This window comes from Cebus imitator, unplaced genomic scaffold (assembly GCF_001604975.1).
Source record: "Cebus imitator isolate Cc_AM_T3 unplaced genomic scaffold, Cebus_imitator-1.0 Scaffold63, whole genome shotgun sequence".
NCBI classification, from domain to species: Eukaryota; Metazoa; Chordata; class Mammalia; order Primates; family Cebidae; genus Cebus; species Cebus imitator.
In genome coordinates, this window is record NW_016107378.1 from 3,528,606 (window position 1) to 3,545,544 (window position 16,939).

Below are 16,939 nucleotides of genomic sequence, written 5' to 3' on the forward strand. Positions count from 1 at the left end.
TCAACTGGTTCAAAGAGAACTAGAAAGACCAAGTAGACATAGATCCTGAAAGAATGCTGGAATAAGATTGCTAGGTGAGTTACAAAATTGATTAATATTTTATGGAGAAGAAAACCCTGTAATCTTGGAATTAGACAGAAATTATTTGCATCTCAGCTAGTGAAAAAAGTATTTGCATTGTTAGTGTACAAGAATCTTTTGCATTGCATGTATCAGACTTTTATAATAGTTGTCAAACTTCAGCACATGTCAGAGTCACCTGAGAACTTGTTAGAATTACAGAAACACAAGCTCTATTCTATTTGAATAAGCTTGGGCCTCTGTTTGTTCTACAAGGCAACATCTGCTTTTATGGAGTTGTGTAATATCCTAAGTAAATATCCTAGTAAATAGTAAAATAAACGAAGGTACATTCCTGTAAAGAATTAGGTAGTCTTTGGGCAGGCATGTTAAACAATCTTCGATCATGACAGTGAATGGCTATGTAGTCATCTCTTAACTTGTCCCCATGTTTTTGATTTTTTTTTCAGTACTGAGTTGCAATTAAAAAAACTACTTGTGGCTAGGTACCATCCCCAGCTTCTGACTAATTGGCCTTAAGTACAACTTAGGAATCAAGGTCATAAAATTTCCCCAGATAATTCTAATATGCTTTCAAGGTTGACAGCCTCTGGTCTTTAAGTTTGCCTCATTTCCTGACTGCATTCTCCATTGTACTCAGTGTCAAGAACATGGTATGTACTCAATATTATGTATTAAAGACTTAATAAATTAAATGAGTACAGACCAATTTGGAATGACTGGAGTTGCAGTAGGCACAGATTTATTCACCCAATCTTCAATAGAAGTGGACGCTTCCAAGGGATGGTTATCACCTCCTCTGTTTCAGGAAGACAGCAGAGACATCCCCAGGTAACATTCTTTTATAACTGGTTACACAATTCACACCACTGTACCCAATTTACAGGTCTCTTGGATGTGGCTAGACTATCTCTTCCTTCTCATCTGTTCTACACATTCTTTTTTCAGTCAAACACAAATCTTATTTTTTTTTCCTGGAACATAATGGAAATATTAATCATTTACAAAAGTCTTAAAAGGGAACTTTCTTCACAGGGTAAAAATGATACTTTATTTGCTTCTGTTTTGCTCTCACAACCTCAAAGGCTGTCATCATCACCCAATATTTTGCCACTTCAAGATTCTCACATCTTCCCCTCAAGGTGGAGCTTTCTGTATGGTGTTGCTGTAGGAAGTCAATAAGGTGAGTAGTTTAGGAAATGGACCCCTCAGCCCTCATTCCCTTATGAATATCCATTCTTAAGGAGTCATCAGTCTTTTCCTTTGGTTGTCATTATTTCATTCTTCTCCTCCTCTTTGCTGTTGTTTGGTCATTCCGTAAGCAGGAATGAAAATTATCTTCACTACTGTCACCAGAATTCTTTTGCTGGGAGGAAGCTGCTTGATGTAGGAAAATAGCATCCCTAAGTCCTTGGGTTCAAAATGAGGCTCTGAGGGCATGGGAGTGCCTAGGACTTCGGCAAAGACAAGATAATGGCTGAGCTGCGTCAAAGAAAGTAGCTGCATCAAAGAGAGGTATTTGTTTCTGCTCCTGAGAGGGAGGACAAAAGACAAGGAGGAGCAGAGAAGAGACATGGTGATGGTGGAAATCTGGGTGCAGCACGAAGCTGGAGAGCTGGATAAAGGCTCTGGTGGCAGAGGGGCTAGGAGACTTGTGAGAACAGACTGGCTTTGCTCAGAGCTCTTGGAATTGCTGTGGCATGAGTCCCACCTCTTTGCAACCCCGCTCCCCACCTCTTCAGTAAAGTCTATTTCTCACATATATGTCTAAGGGGAATATGTGGCCTATGTAAATTATAAAAAGTCACATAGAATTTTACGTGTGGATGAAGGTAACAGAGTCGACATACATGGAAATCATAGCCAACGCCAGGAGGAAACTGTGCTTATGGAAACCCAGGAGAGGATTTTGGATGTATTGAGGTACTAGAATGGAGTTCAAGGCAGTTCTATGTAGGGTTACACTGAATTCACCCTTTCCACAATGATTTAATGGAAGGATAAAGAGTAAATAGATCTCTGCTAGATACTGTGCAGGATTCCAAGACCACACAGAGACATCTCATCAAAGAACTAACAAGCTAGTGGAGGTGAGAGACATCTACAATGAGCTAAATCTTAACATCAGGAAGACTGTATCTTAGAAATGCAAAGAGTAAGAATAAATTCAAAGGAAAAAAGATCTCTTCCGATTAGGAAGACTGTGAAAGTCATGTGGAAAAATGGCTCCTGAGCTGAATTTGGAAAACTAAATAGCACTTAGATATGGGGATGGGAGAATATAATAACCACCACCACCATCATCATCATACCTCTGTATAGATAGGGATACACCTACGTAACCACCACCCCCGTTAAGATATACAAAATATTTATCGCTTTAGTTTCCATATGTCCCTATCCAAGTGACGCCCCGTGACCCTTCACTACAGACAAATATTCTGATTTCTGTCACCATGAATCAGATTTGTACATTATGCTGGCTGTTCACTTGCATTATCTCATTCGATCCTCATAAAAGCCCTTTGATGTAAGTAAATTGACTGTCTCCATTATACAGATGAGAGGCCTGGCTTGATTTAGTAAGTAATTTGCTCCAAATCACATAGCTAGAATTTGGCAAAACTGGAACTTGAACCCAAAGCTAATTTTAAAGCCCAGACTCTTATCTAATTCACAGAGGGAATAACATAAGCAAGATGAAGGAAACTGTAAAATATGTATGGACAACAGTGAGTAATCTGGTTACAGTATAAGGTATATGAAGAAAGTAAAGTTTAGCTAAAATGTTCTGGTCTTCTATGGGTCTCTCTTCCAACCAGAAGTACTGTGTGTATCTGTAATCCTTCCACTTATAACTCTGACCCTTAAACCTGCAGGCTTCAGTCACCTTGTAGATGATTTGTACATGTCAAAGAGTGTTCTATTTATGAGACACAGGATAACTCCCAGGTGGCCCTGTTAAATAATAGTGTTGATTTCATAGTATTTGCTGTTATTTATACATATGCATGTACACATTTGTACAGAAATAAATACACATTGTACACACGGGCATCTGTGCTGAAGTATGCAGCCAAGTGTCAGCACATTATCAGATTTAAATTAGCTGCCTGACTCTATTAATAGCTCTGGTTTTCCAGTTTCTGAAATTAAAGATCCCAGAACAGCTGGGCTAAAATCTGAACCAGAATGGAAGAATACAACCCTGTAAGCAGTAGTAGTCTGTCGATAACTGCTAAATAAAGTTTGTTGCTTCATAGGTTTGTGCAGATGCCTATAAAACAACCCTTGAAATGCTAAGTGCTTTTTAAAAACAGCATAATCTTCAACCAGGGAAAGGGGTTGATTATGCCTTATCAATCATTTTGAAAACCTTGCTGACATCCCATTAAAATTTGAAAGCAGGGCTGAATCCAGGAGCAGATAGTATCCATGCAGGCCATGCGGCTTCATGAAAGGGCAGTAAGAAGCTTTCTACCCACGTATCAAAGTTTCTTTCCTGCCAGTTTATTATTTCTGGAATCCCAACATTAAACATTTGGACTTTTGAAATGCAACGGTGTCTTAGCTCATTCTGTGTTGCCATAAAAGAATACCTGAGGCTGGATTTTTTTTTTTTTTTTTTTTGAGATGGAGGGGCTGGAGTGCAGTGGTGCAATCTGGGCTCACTGCCACCTCCTCCTCCTGAGTTCAGGTGATTCTCCTGCCTCAGCCTTCCCAGTAGCTGGGATTACAGGCACCCGCCCAGCTAATTTTTTGTATTTTTGGTAGAGACAGGGTTTCACCATATTGGCTAGGCTGGTCTCAAACTCCTGACCTTGTGATTTGCCTGCCTCAGCCTCCCAAAGTGCTGCAATTACAGAAGTGAGCTACCATTCTTGGCCCAAGGCTGGGGAATTTACAAAGAAAAATGGTTCTGCATGGCTGTATTAGAAGCAAGGCACCAGCATATGCTTCTGGTGAGGACCTTGGGAAGTTTCCAATCATGGTAGGGGGGAAAGAGAAGCCACATGTGTCACACGGTGAGAGAGGGAGCAAGAGAGAGAGGAAAGGGATGCCATGCCCTTATAAACACCCAGCTCTCTCAGGAAATAACGGAGTAAGGATTCACTCATTACCACAGGACCCACACCAAGTCAGTAATGAGGGATCCACCCCCATGGCCCAAACACCTCCCATTAGGTCCCATCTCCAACACTGGGGATCAAATTTCAATGTGATATTTGGAGGGGACAAACATCCAAACCATAACACAGTTCAATCCAATATCCCTTCTACACTTGATTCCTTGACTTCCTAAGTACTATGTGCTCCTGCCTCACTGCTTCTTGAACGTGTAGTACGTGGTGTTTGCCCTGCCACTTAGTTCACGCTGTTGACTAACTCCATAAGTCCTTCCTTCTTTTGCCGGACAAAATGCCAGTCACTGTTTAAAGCTCATCTCAAATCACCCATCCCATGACATTTTCAAGATACTCCTCCACTGTTTCCCTACCTGCCCAGGCAGAATAAATCACATCTGCCCTGATCTTCCCTCAGAACTGTGTTCTTGAACTATGGTTACAAGTGTTACATCTTTTCATGGTGTGTGTCTCTTGCTAGAGTGAGACAACATTTTAGTTAAACTTTACTTTCTTCATATACCTTATACTGTAACCAAATTACTCATATCTACTGTGGCCTTAAAGTGTGAACCTGGGGCTGGGAGTATTGGTTTTACCTGGGAGATAGAATATCAGAATTTCAGGTGCTTCCTCAGGTCTTCTGCATCACAAACTCATTTTACTAATATCCCAAGGTGGATTCACATAGACATTAACATTTGAGAGAGCTGCCCTAGAGGACAGAAAACATGGCTTAGTGAACCTGTACTCACTCATAGCACCAAGCAGGCTATGTATTCATATGCAAGTAGATGCAAGGAGCCATATGCCAGACACTGTATTAAGAGCCAATGATTTAAAATGACCAGGACATGAAGCATGTAAATTAGAGCACTTATAAGTGCTGTTAGAGGTTAGAATTCCACAGATGAAGTAAGAAAAGGCCAAGTCAATTGAAAGCCTTGAAAAGGCTTTATGAGTCCCAAAAACACAAAACTGGAAATTATTCAATAGGTTCCTTTACTGTGGGACATCTCAGAGCACTTGAATGCATTTGTGTCTTGTGACACTACAACATGTATCATGCCTCAAACTTAATTAATCATAAAAAATATTTATACTTTTACTTATTTACTTACTTATGCATGGCCAATCTTGTGGGATTGTTTTTCAAAACATACATTGGAAATCACTAGTCCACTTCCACATGTTTGGATTTTATTTTATTTGACCTGGTGACAGTATTTGTAATGTCTTCCTTAGTGAATGAACTATTGAACACCTAACTTTCTTCTCAACCAAATTGTAAGCTCTTGAAGAAGAAGGAGAATCTTACACTTATTTGTTTTTCTTCTCCAGCTTTCACACTGCTACTCAGTCAGAATTTGCTGAAGGTTGTCCTGTGTCTGCCTTGCAACCAAGCAAAGCATGAAGGCAGGGTGGATTCTTGATTGAGAACAAGCTCCATGGGGTTTAACATAGTAAGGAATTTTAACATCGTAAGGAAGGCACTTGAATGCAGGTTGTAATCCTGGCTCAGGTCCTAGCTGTGTTGATTTTGAACTGGTCACTTACCTTCTCTAGGTACTAACGTTCATTTCACGTGTTAAGCATAGCTACTGTTTGACAGTGTCCTATGGTGTGAGGATCTGCAAGTTTATGAGTCTTCAACAGATATGAGGCAGGCTGATGGCTCATGCCTCTACTCCCAGCACTTTGGGAGGCTGAGGCAGACAGATCAACTGAGATCAGGAGTTCGAGACCAACCTGGCCAACAGGTGAAAATCCTTCTCTACAAAAATTCAAAAATTAGCCAGGTGTAGTGGTGGGTGCCTATAACCTCAGTTACTCAGAAGGAGGGTCACTTGAACCTGGGAGGTGGAAGTTGCAGTGAGCCAAGATCATGCCATTATACTCCAGCCTGGGCTATAGAGTGAGACTCAGTCTCAAACAAACAGACAACAATAACAACAACAACAACAAAAACAAAGAAACCAGATATGAGATACAAGTAGAGACATTTGAATTGAATTTTAGGGAAAATTCTTTACTCTGCTTTTCTGAAAATAGCTTTTGACAATTAGAAACAATAAATATTTTAGGATGATTTATATGAGAGCCATTCCAGAGGCTATAGGATGCATATAAAATCTTCTAGAGAGAGATTTTTCAGGCCTGACATTCTTTTATCTGTAAAATGGGAATAATAACATTGGTTTCCCTTTGTCATTATTCATTTGGAACTTTAATAAATCTGATAAGATTTAGCCTTACTAATTTTAAAAGCAGCCACTAAAATATAAAATTAGACTACAATCACAACAACAAAATGTTGAATATGCACTGAATTCTAAAGTATTGTTAACACAAGACTAAAAAAAATAATACCACACACTTATTTAACATGGGTCTTCCAAGCTACTCAAAGCACTTCACCCTGGCTACCTGAAATATTAATATCCTCATTTTATGGATGGAGGAACAGAAGTGCAGATTGAAGGTAGCTTAGTCAAAAACCACGGATGTCCTATTCTGAGCTGGGCATTGTCCCTGGGTCTCATGTTTCCCAGTCTGGCCTTTTACCCTCCAAGAGGTATGCAAAGAATGTTCATTTGACCTTCAGCCTGGTTGAAAAAAGCTGTCTCCCCATGAAATATGTGTATGTGCAGGGTGAGTTGCATATTTATATGATTTCCTGAAACCGGCAGATAAACCATGATAATTGGAAATGGCCGGTGTGCATTGGCAGATTTGAAATACCGTAGCACTTAATGTAAGTACCAATGCTTCTCATGATAAGCAGCCTTCACTTACCCAAAATTGAGGCCCGTGATTAACTGGCAATTGGCTGATATTAATTATGAAGGATGCCCTATTAATCTCTCTGCTGATGGGACCCTGGGCAGGTCTGAGACCAGCCTAGGTCTGCAGGGGGACTGAGTTGGGAACACGCAGGAGAGCCTGTGACCCTCCCTCTCAGTCCATATCTGCTTCCTAGTTCCTGGCAGCCCCAATTGCATGAATTTCAAGCTCCATTTCCATCTCAGTGAGGTTATGTCCAATGTGATTGTACTTTCCCCTGTCAGGGCCCATCCACCAACCTTGCTGTTTTATCTCCCCCTTGGCCTCCAACATTGGAGGACTTGTAGAGCCTTATGATGTGCTAAACATTAATATTCACTAACTTGCTCCAGGGAGCTACGCTTCGCCGAGCGCATTTTCACCTGAAAGGAGTTGTTTAATATAAACATTTGGTTAATATTCTGTACATTTGAAAGTATTTTATCAGCATTGGTGTAGGACCAAAAGTCATTTAAATTCAATGGGAACTGATTATGCGCCCAGAATCGGTCCTTTCCAAAAGAGTATGTTTCCCCCCTAATATAATGTATACATTATCAAACTCACTTACATGGTTGATGGGAACACTTTGTGGACAAACCTGCAGCCCTGCATTTCTTCTGACTAAGTATTCATCAGCTCTGATGCTGGTGTTAAATGAGGAAAATATTATACAATATTGCTTTAAAAGCTGTCTAAATATAATTATCAACATCCCTGGAGTGATAATAATTATCATAACAAGAGTTCATCAGAGGAAGCACATGGTTTGATGAGGATCCTCTACTCTCGAGTTACCGCCCCTTCACAGAAAAAGAATACAATAATGTTTCTCTCCTTCTTTACCCGTCTAAACAACCTTAGCTCTCTGAACTGTCTTTCGGTCAATTTTTCTTACATGTATCTCTGTTACACTCATTATCGCAAAGAATTGTTAGATAGACAAACAAGCAGTTCCAATAAGGGTTGGAATAGATAAATGAAAACTACATTCCTATGTGTCTACTGAGATTTACTGGAATTACATTCCATATTTTTGGTAAAGTTTTCACAAAAGCAATTGTTTCTTTCTACTTAAGGTCCCTGTTGGATACTGATTTTTCTTTCAACTTTTTTTTAAACTTGGAAATATAACTTACTGGAGAATAAATTGAAATATATATATATATATATATATATATATATATATCTCTACACACACACATATATATATATATATATTTCTTCTTCAAGAGCTTACAATGTGGTTGAGAAGAACAGTTAGATGTTCAATACTTCATTCATTATGGCAGACAATTCAGATACTGTCACCAGGCCAAACAAAAGGAAATCTAGACATGTATTTATATGTACACATAACATAAAAATCTGCATGGCCACTACTCGCCTACTTTTTGATAGCAACTCTCTCCCTACCCTATATTTTACTGTAGTGTATACTGTATTCTTAAGTGTAAGAATAAGTTTACTATATTCTTAAGTGTAACTGGAGTTTGTTCATTTTCAATGATGATAAATGGATTTTTGGATGAATTGTCAATAATATTGACAGGCACTTGGGAAATTTCTGTCTGTGTCTATTACACGCTATGGTGCTGGGAGCATCCTCATTGGTGTATATACACAATTGTACGCATATCTTGGAGTTTAACTGTTAGGTAATAATTTTTGCATTTCTTTTGTTTTATTGGATAATGCCCAACTGTTTTCCAAAGTGGTGGCAGCAGCTTTAATTCCTACCAGCAGCATAAGAGAGTTCTGGGTGTCTCACATCTTCATTAATACTTGATATTGCTGAAATTTTAAATTTGAACCAATCTGGTGAGTGCATTGTGGTATCCTATTATAGTTTTAATTTGCATTTTTCTGGATATGGATGAGATTAAATACATTTTTGATCTGTTGAAATATGGATATGGATATTGAGATATGTTGAGATATGGATGTGGATGAGATTAAACACATTTTGACTGCTGGGAATTCTTTGGTGACGTGTCTCCTCAAGCCCTTTGCCCATATGTGGAGTGGGCTGTCTTGTTGACTTGGTGATTTGATAAAAGAATGACAGCTCTATTATTGTGTATATGTACAAAGTACTCAGCATTGCCATCTGCAACTTTTACACAATATAACCATGATAAAGACAAAACCATGAATGGTGTACATTGCCTAGCTTAAGTCTGCTGGTTTGGATATTCTTATATATTTCCATAGTGAAAAAAATAAGGATTACTGAAGACTACCATTAGGGTCATATCTCAACATCAAAAGTCCTTTGCTTGTAGTTGGAAGGGCTCTGACTCCTTCAAGGACCATTTAGATTGCTGTAGCAGGGATTTAATAATGCATACCATAGAGTTCCAGAAAAAAATAAATTTCTCTATCAGTGAATAGCCAACTTATTCACAGGACCTTGGAAGAATACCAAAAAGTAATCTCTTGGATTCAAGAAACACTCATTAGTGCTCTGACAGTGGGAACACTGGCGTCCTAATTGGCAACATAACCACATACATGACAGTCACAATGAGTCAGACCATGAAACACTCAGCCCAGAATTATTTATGGGGAGAGAGAGTTGGACAAGAATATGCCCAAATCACCCTCTGAGATGCTGCTTCAAATGGTCCAGACACTGTCAAATTCTAGAACTCTTTCAGGATTTATCTCCTACAAGTAAACACTTCTTGATTCTATCAGTGATCTTAGAATCCATACATTCCCTCTCTGTGTCTCAAGTTCCAGTCTCTAAGAAAGGTCATTTGTGGTTCCAGTTGCCCGATCCTCCCCAAAGAATGTGTCTCTTCTTGACTACAAATCTTTTAAAAATCACTTCGTAGGCCGTGTTTTAACTTATAGAGGACTGTATTTGGGTTAGATGCTGATTGGGATACTGGAGTAGTGGCTACCATATAAAAATCCTTTGCAAATATGTTTGAATAAAGGACATGGCTATGGCATGTGTTCACTCTCAGGCACAGAACAGAGGCTCATATGATAACTTGCTGCTAATAGGACCCTTGGAATAGGTGGGGCTGCACAGCTCCTTCTGCTCTCTTCTCTTTTTGTGATGGAATCACTTGACTTGAAGCTGAACATATGGCAACTGCTGTCATATTACAGAAACCACTCCCTCTGCCATGGCAACCAAGGAATCAATGCACACTAAGGGCTTGGGCTTACTCAATAAACACACAATGGCATAATGTACAGGCATTTTGTTTGTTGTTTTTAGAATAGCTGTAGATAATTAATATGTGTCTTTAAACATGTTTCTCAAGTCTTTCTGTTAAGAGAGATGCTTGGAATTTATGTATCTTCTTTTACTTCATTTCTGAAGCAATTCCTTAATGAAAACACATTTTATTTCCAAATTTCAGGGATATTATTCATGCCTAAATTCACTGGATTCAATTCTGTTTTCTCCCAAAGATCTTTGAAATTAATTCACCAATATATTGCTGCTAAATTTGATAAATAGCACAGGGATTAGAAGAACTGTCCTGATGCATCTAAAACCTATAGACTAAATAATTTGGCTCAGGAGTGATGAGGATATCAGATACATGCTTTCTGCTTAGTATTTTAAGGGTACATGTTTAGTTTTGCTCCTGTGTTCATCTTGGTGCGTTCTTTCCTCGCTCAGTTCCGAAAGAAAATTGCATACTATTGTCTATACAAAAGTAGTTCCATTACATAAAGGGTTGGATGGGGAAGAAATAAAAGGGGGAAAATTTCTGTGAGAAAGCATTGCCAGGGGCTGTTTCTTCAGGCTTTACATAACCTCGTTCCAAGAAAAACCAAGCCAAAGTGTTGAAAGGAGCAATAATAACTGGGACTAGGAGGCATAAAAGTTTGGTTTCCACTTCTGTCTTACTTTCATTGTCCCCAGCCCCTCAGACAGAGCTGAGTAGAACAGGCTGTGGTGCAAAAGGCCTTTCTGGATGAAAACCATGTTTCTTTAGCCCTCAGCAGTGCGCTGTTTTCTCTGTGTCATGCTCACCCATTAGCATTTTAATCTAGCTTCATATGGCACTACTCTGCAGACGGAATTGCTTTCTTGCCTTTGTTTGTTGTATGAGTGACAAACATGATGGCATTTTCATGATTGGGAAAATGCCATGAAGTTGTAAAAATGAGGTGACTTCTTCTTGCCAAGCCCCAAGGAATGGGAAAGCAGAAATGGCTCCAATAAAGACTGCAAATGTTCCCAATATTAAAATGCTGAGGAGACTTTCTCTGGTCAAAATGAGAAGGTCTGGTGGAGCCTAGAGACTCAGACATGATCCTGAATTTCTCTATCTTCTAAATGGGATGTGACTCATCCGACTCTTCAGGAAGTCATTCAATCAATCCTTTCTTTAATATGGACATCTCCTTCTTTCCGTGGCTTCTAAGAAGCATTGGAAAATAAGATACATATTTACATATTGCTTTGGTGGCATAATGGTGAGTTGGTAGGCTGTTCACTCTTATAAAGCTATTTTCAAATTGAAGGGTTTCTGTTTTATGACTTCATCACTCCTTGAGGTCTGTACATTCTAACTTACATTTACCTGGTATTTCCCAAGAAATTGCGTATGGATTGGGTCTGTAAGTAAACAACCTCCCAATAGGAGATTTTAAGTAGAAAAAAAAAGTGACAGTTTTGGGGATGGGAAGCAAAGAAACTATTGACAAAAAGACTCAAACTCTGTCAAATATTTTTAGAGATTTATTCTGAGCCAAAGATGACTGACCATGGCCTGTGACAGCCCTCAGGATATCCTAAGAATATGTGACCAAGGTGGTCAGAGTACAGCTTGGTTTTATATATTTTAGGGAGGCATGAGACATCAGTCAAATACATTTAAGAAATACATTGGTTTTGTTCAGAAAGTCGGGACAACTCAAAGTGGGGGCTTCTAGGCTATAGGTAAATTTAAATATTTTCTGGTTGACAATTGGTTGAGTTTATCTGAAGATCTGAGATCAAAGGAAATGTTGAGGTTAAGATAAAGGATTTTGAAGATCAATTTTTATTGTGCAGAGAAAGTTCTCAGACAGCAGACTTCAGAGACAGCAGGTTGTAAAATGTTTCTTACTGGATCTAAAAGGGTGCCTGGCTCTTAGTTGATTGTCTCCTGGATCTGGAAAGGAAGGAAAGAAAACAAAGGAGAAAGGGGATTCTCTATAGAATGTGGATTTTTCCCACAAGAGACTTTGCAGGGCGATTTCAAGGTGTGGCAAGGGAATATATTTTGGGGTAAAACATTTTGACCTTCTTCCTTGCTATGCCAGAGTCAGATTGGAAAGTAAATTATGATATACAGGGTTAAATAAAACCCATCTAATGAGAATTTATGGTTTGTAGGGCATGACTCCCCAGACTCCTTAGATAGAAATTTGAGCAAGATAAAAAAAAAAAATCAGAGCTTAGTCTTTGAAACGATCTTATAAAGGCTGTCTCTTTTCTATACAGTGTATATTTCTAAGCACTTTCTATCGTTTTAATATTTGTTGAGATGTCTTCAGGTGATGTGTACAGTCTAAGTGATGAATATCCAATAACTTTTCAACAAACCTTCAATCACCATCCAGAGTTCATGAAAGACATAGCTCATCAAGCACAATACTCTTTCTTGCTGAACCACAACACAGTCTCAGAATATTTTTCAGGGTGACATTGCATGCAGACTCTACCAGTTGATCATGGTTGCAATGCAAGATGAAATAACCTGCCCTCCCTGGACTGGGCTCAGCCAGTGATGTGGTTCCTCTTCTTAGGATGAGTGGCCAGATATAGAAGACAACCTTAGTATGGAAAATATAAATATTCAACTTTTTCTGCAGCTCCTTCCTCCTTCTGCTTCTAGTAAAGCATTACAGATACAGCAGGGACACCTTTGACAGGCAAACATAGTTTCTTCTGTCTCATTCCAGGTTACCTCCACCCTTATGTCCTTGTGCCTTCTCTCAGTATTCCTCAAGGGTTTGGGTTGCTTTCTCATGGTGCATCCTCTAATCCCTAATGGAGTTCTGGGTCTACAGGCATGGTAGGCAGAATTCTGAGATGGTCTCGACAATTCTTGCCCCACTAGTGTTCACATTCTTTACTCTCATAATCAGGTTGCCTACTATGACAAAGGTGAAGGGATTCTGCAGATGTAATTAAGGTCCCAAAGAAGTTGATCTTGATTTAATCACAAGAAAGATTATCGTGGAGGGCCTGATCTAATCAGGTGAGTTGTTCAAAGGCCAGGACCTTTATAAATAAAGAAACAGAAATTCTGCTTGCCTTGAAGGATAAAACAGTTACGTACTAAGCTACCTGTGCAAAGGGCCAAGTGGCAAGGGCCTGACAGCAGCCTCTAGCTGCTGAAAGCAGTCCCTGGCCAACAGCTAGCAAGAAAATGGGAACCTCAGTCATACAGTCACAAGAAAATAAATTCTTCCAACAATCTGGAGGAGCTTGGTGGTGGACATTTATGTTGTTCGTCTCCAGGTGGTGATGTAAATGACCAACATCTTGTTTTCAGCTTTGTGGGTACCCAGCTAAAACATGTCAAGCTCCTGACTCACAAAACCTGTGAGGTAATGAATTTATGGTGTTAAGTTTGCAGTCATTCATTATGTAGTAATAGAAAATGAAGGCATGACTTACTTGACCCTTTCTACTGCCTCTCAAAATCAGCAAGTGGTTTCTTTTGAGTGTCTTGCTGTTTTTTCGTATAGGAAAATTAGCACAGTATAAGAACAACAACCAGTGATAATATTGAAGGAATTAAAGAAATTTCACAAGCTCTTATGTCACAATAGTTATTTCTAGTCCATACGAAAACCTAGAGATGGGATCATCACTCCCACTCTTCTTCATTACCCTGGGGCAGATACTGCTTGTCCAAAGATGGAATGGGTGGAATCCCTGTCTTAGGAAATACCCAGTGGTGACGTAAGGTGAGCCTTGTCTTAGAGAAAATCTTAACAGCCCCCAAGCTCTCCTTGGTGAATTCTCTTATTTGCAAGTGTTAAAGTGCTTTACCCTGCCTTTAACTCCACTCCCTGCTCTTTTCCATGGACACCTTATCTCCTCATGAAGGGGCACTGCTTTTCCAAGCCATTTAGTAAGAAACGAACATTATTAATCATTCACATTTTGAAAAGCTGCAGACAAGAGTCTGTTTTTTCATGTGTCATTCATTGCTTGTGGTAGCCAAGTTTTTCATATATACCTATCACAGAATTTCTTACGATGGATAAAATGGGTCCTCTCTCTTTTTTTGGAAAGGTCTTTTTGAGTCATTTTTATTTGGGACTTCTGTTAACTTATACTCTAAATTGGGGAGTGATAATATAATAATTTTACCTACTTCATAAGGTTTTGTGAAGATTCAATTAGGAAATACGTGGTAAGTTCCTAGCACCATAAAGCACATAATACATGCTTAATAAATCTTAGCCATTATCATAATGATTATATTCAATATCTAGTATGCCTCCAGTAGTATGCAAGACCTTCAAGAGGGAAAGCAAAAACTATTTTGTACCAGCTGCATACGTCACTATAGAGACCTTTAGGTTCAACGTCACAATGCTCCTGTCATTCAGCAGTGGGTGGGGCTTGGAGACAGGCTATAAATTGCGGCACCTGAGCTTGCAGAATCCAGACAACCAAACTCCATCAATCAAAGAAACTTAATCCAGGGAGGTAGGGTAGGGGGTTGAGATCAGGAGGGGTCATTTATAAAAATCTCTTATTTTGCGTTTTTTCTAGACTATTGAAGAAATAAGGGAATAGAGTGAATGGTTATAAAACTTCAGAATCATAAAAGTTTAATGTGAGAGTCCCAGTTGGTTATGAAGACCATGGGATATTGGTATTGGGTACTTAAAATATGCCAAATTGGAAAGAATTATGGGCTTTGCCAGAGTTCCTTCTCTTTCTAGGCATGTAGAAAGGCTTATTTACATCATTAGGTTTCCAGTGCTGTATATATACACGTGGGTACACACATGCATAATATACCATAAGGCAGCATAGCTGATCACGGACCTTAAGGTATGTTTCTTTGTCCTTTCTATCAGTTCACAAATTATACGTAGGCAAGAAGCGTTGCCTTATAGACCTTCGATTTTCAGTTTTCTGCTGTTTGGTCTGTATAATCTTTGTGTTTTACATTTTTAGCCCTTTGAAAAAATGTCATCCTTTTCCCAGGGTTCTTCTGCTCACTGGGTCAGAAGCATCCAATTACCTGTCGTCAGTTGCAGTTCAGCCATGTTAATACTAGAAGTATAAGAATATCATAGTCCCAGAGTGATATAAAGACCTTTCCAAGGAAGATGAGATACCCGGAGGCTGTGAAGGGGAAGTCTGAAGGATTTGACCACGTTAAAATGAAAAGCTTCGGTTAGCAAAACACCAGAAACAAATTCAAAAGATAAAATACACTCTGGAGAAGCCCATTCTCTAAATACATCTGACAGTTCACAAACAGCAATTGCAGTCCAGCTTAAAAATGAAGAAAATGGTAGGAAAATAGGCAATGTGCACTGAGGCAATATATAAGAAGAAACGGGAATGCCCAATTAACCAACAAAAGCCTGCTCAATCCTAACAAGTGAAGATAAAATCTTAGTAAAGATGAAAATTTATTGAAGATAAAAATGGATACTCTGGCCATATATAAAAGCATTGTTGGTAAGAGAGTGGGGTAATTGACATGCTCCTGGTACATAATAGGCATTCAAAAACTTCTAATGAGTGAATACACTGGGGGTATCCACCAGGAATAGCAAAAAAACCCCATCAGTGCCTGAGTTTGTGGTCCAGAGTTTGAGCAGTGGTCTAACAAGGCACAGGCTCTTCCTGTGTCACGGGCTCTTCCTGTGTCACGGGCTCCACCTCTTAAGCAAAGAAGCATGCCTTATTTTGGTAACTCATCCAAATAGCAGAACTTTTTTTTTTTAAATTAATCTTATAGCATTTATTTGGTTAAGTCTGAGGCAGAACGTTTTTCTCCTTTGTAGCATCTTTGTTTTGTTTTGTTTTAATCCTTGACGTTTATTACCAAATTACATCTTGGTGATTTTTCAGGATATGGATAGGCCTTTCTATTCTCAATTAAGTCTTTCTTTCCTTTAATTCAGGAATCTTTTAATCATATCTTAATTTATTTTTCTGTCATCCCTCCCCATGCCATAAGCTACCAGTCACTGTACATGTTGGAGCTCTCTTTATTGTGGTATAGATCTCTAATGTCATATCTTTAGTCATTATTTTTTATCAGAGATTTCTGTTCTTCCAGGGACATCTGGCAATGTCTAGAGACACGCTACTGGCACCTATAGAAATGCTAGTGGCTTCAAATGGGTAGAGGCTAAAGATGCTGCTAAACATCCTGAAATGCCCAGGACAGCCACGGCCACAACAAAGAATGATTCAGTCCAAAAATGTCCATGGTGCTAAGGAGGAGAAATCCTGTCCTAGGGTCAAGGCTGGATGCTGATAAGGCTAATTTCAAGTGATTTCAAATGATTGTGGGGAAAGTACCCAGAACTTGACAGAAGCAATATGCAGATACTTCCTCTTGTAAATCACATTTCCCTAATGCTAATGCTGGAGCATTTGGAAGTATGTGTATAAATATTTGAAGTACAAAACCAGAGAGATGCCCTTATGTATTTAGCTTCTAGTTTTAAATAATAGATACTACAATAAACCTTTATTATCTGACATGCTCTGGGTTTGTGCTTTTTGTGTGGGTTACATTTTCTAGTTAATGAATGTTTAACCACAAAATATGTTTGTTTCAAGCTTTGTTTTTTAAAAAGATAGCATTTTCTAACTGAGGTGCTTTTAATGTCCCTGGATCATGAAGTAAGTTGAAAACCCTTAAATCCTGTATAAATGAAAGAGGGGAGAGTATTATGGT

The 16,939-nt window shown here is 38.9% G+C and overlaps 2 long non-coding RNA genes across 2 annotated transcripts; one reads left to right on the top strand and one right to left on the bottom strand.

The window, feature by feature from the left end:
- Positions 1-803: 803 nt before the first annotated feature.
- Positions 804-14,500, bottom strand: LOC108305419. Its single transcript, XR_001825723.1, has 4 exons — positions 14,378-14,500; positions 4,805-4,920; positions 3,760-3,768; positions 804-1,563 (listed from the first exon to the last, which is right to left on the bottom strand). It is a non-coding gene; the product is annotated as an uncharacterized LOC108305419 (long non-coding RNA).
- A 172-nt stretch (positions 14,501-14,672) lies between these two features.
- On the top strand, positions 14,673-16,735 carry LOC119471513. The gene is made up of 2 exons (XR_005200587.1): positions 14,673-14,715; positions 15,223-16,735. It is a non-coding gene; the product is annotated as an uncharacterized LOC119471513 (long non-coding RNA).
- Positions 16,736-16,939: the final 204 nt, after the last annotated feature.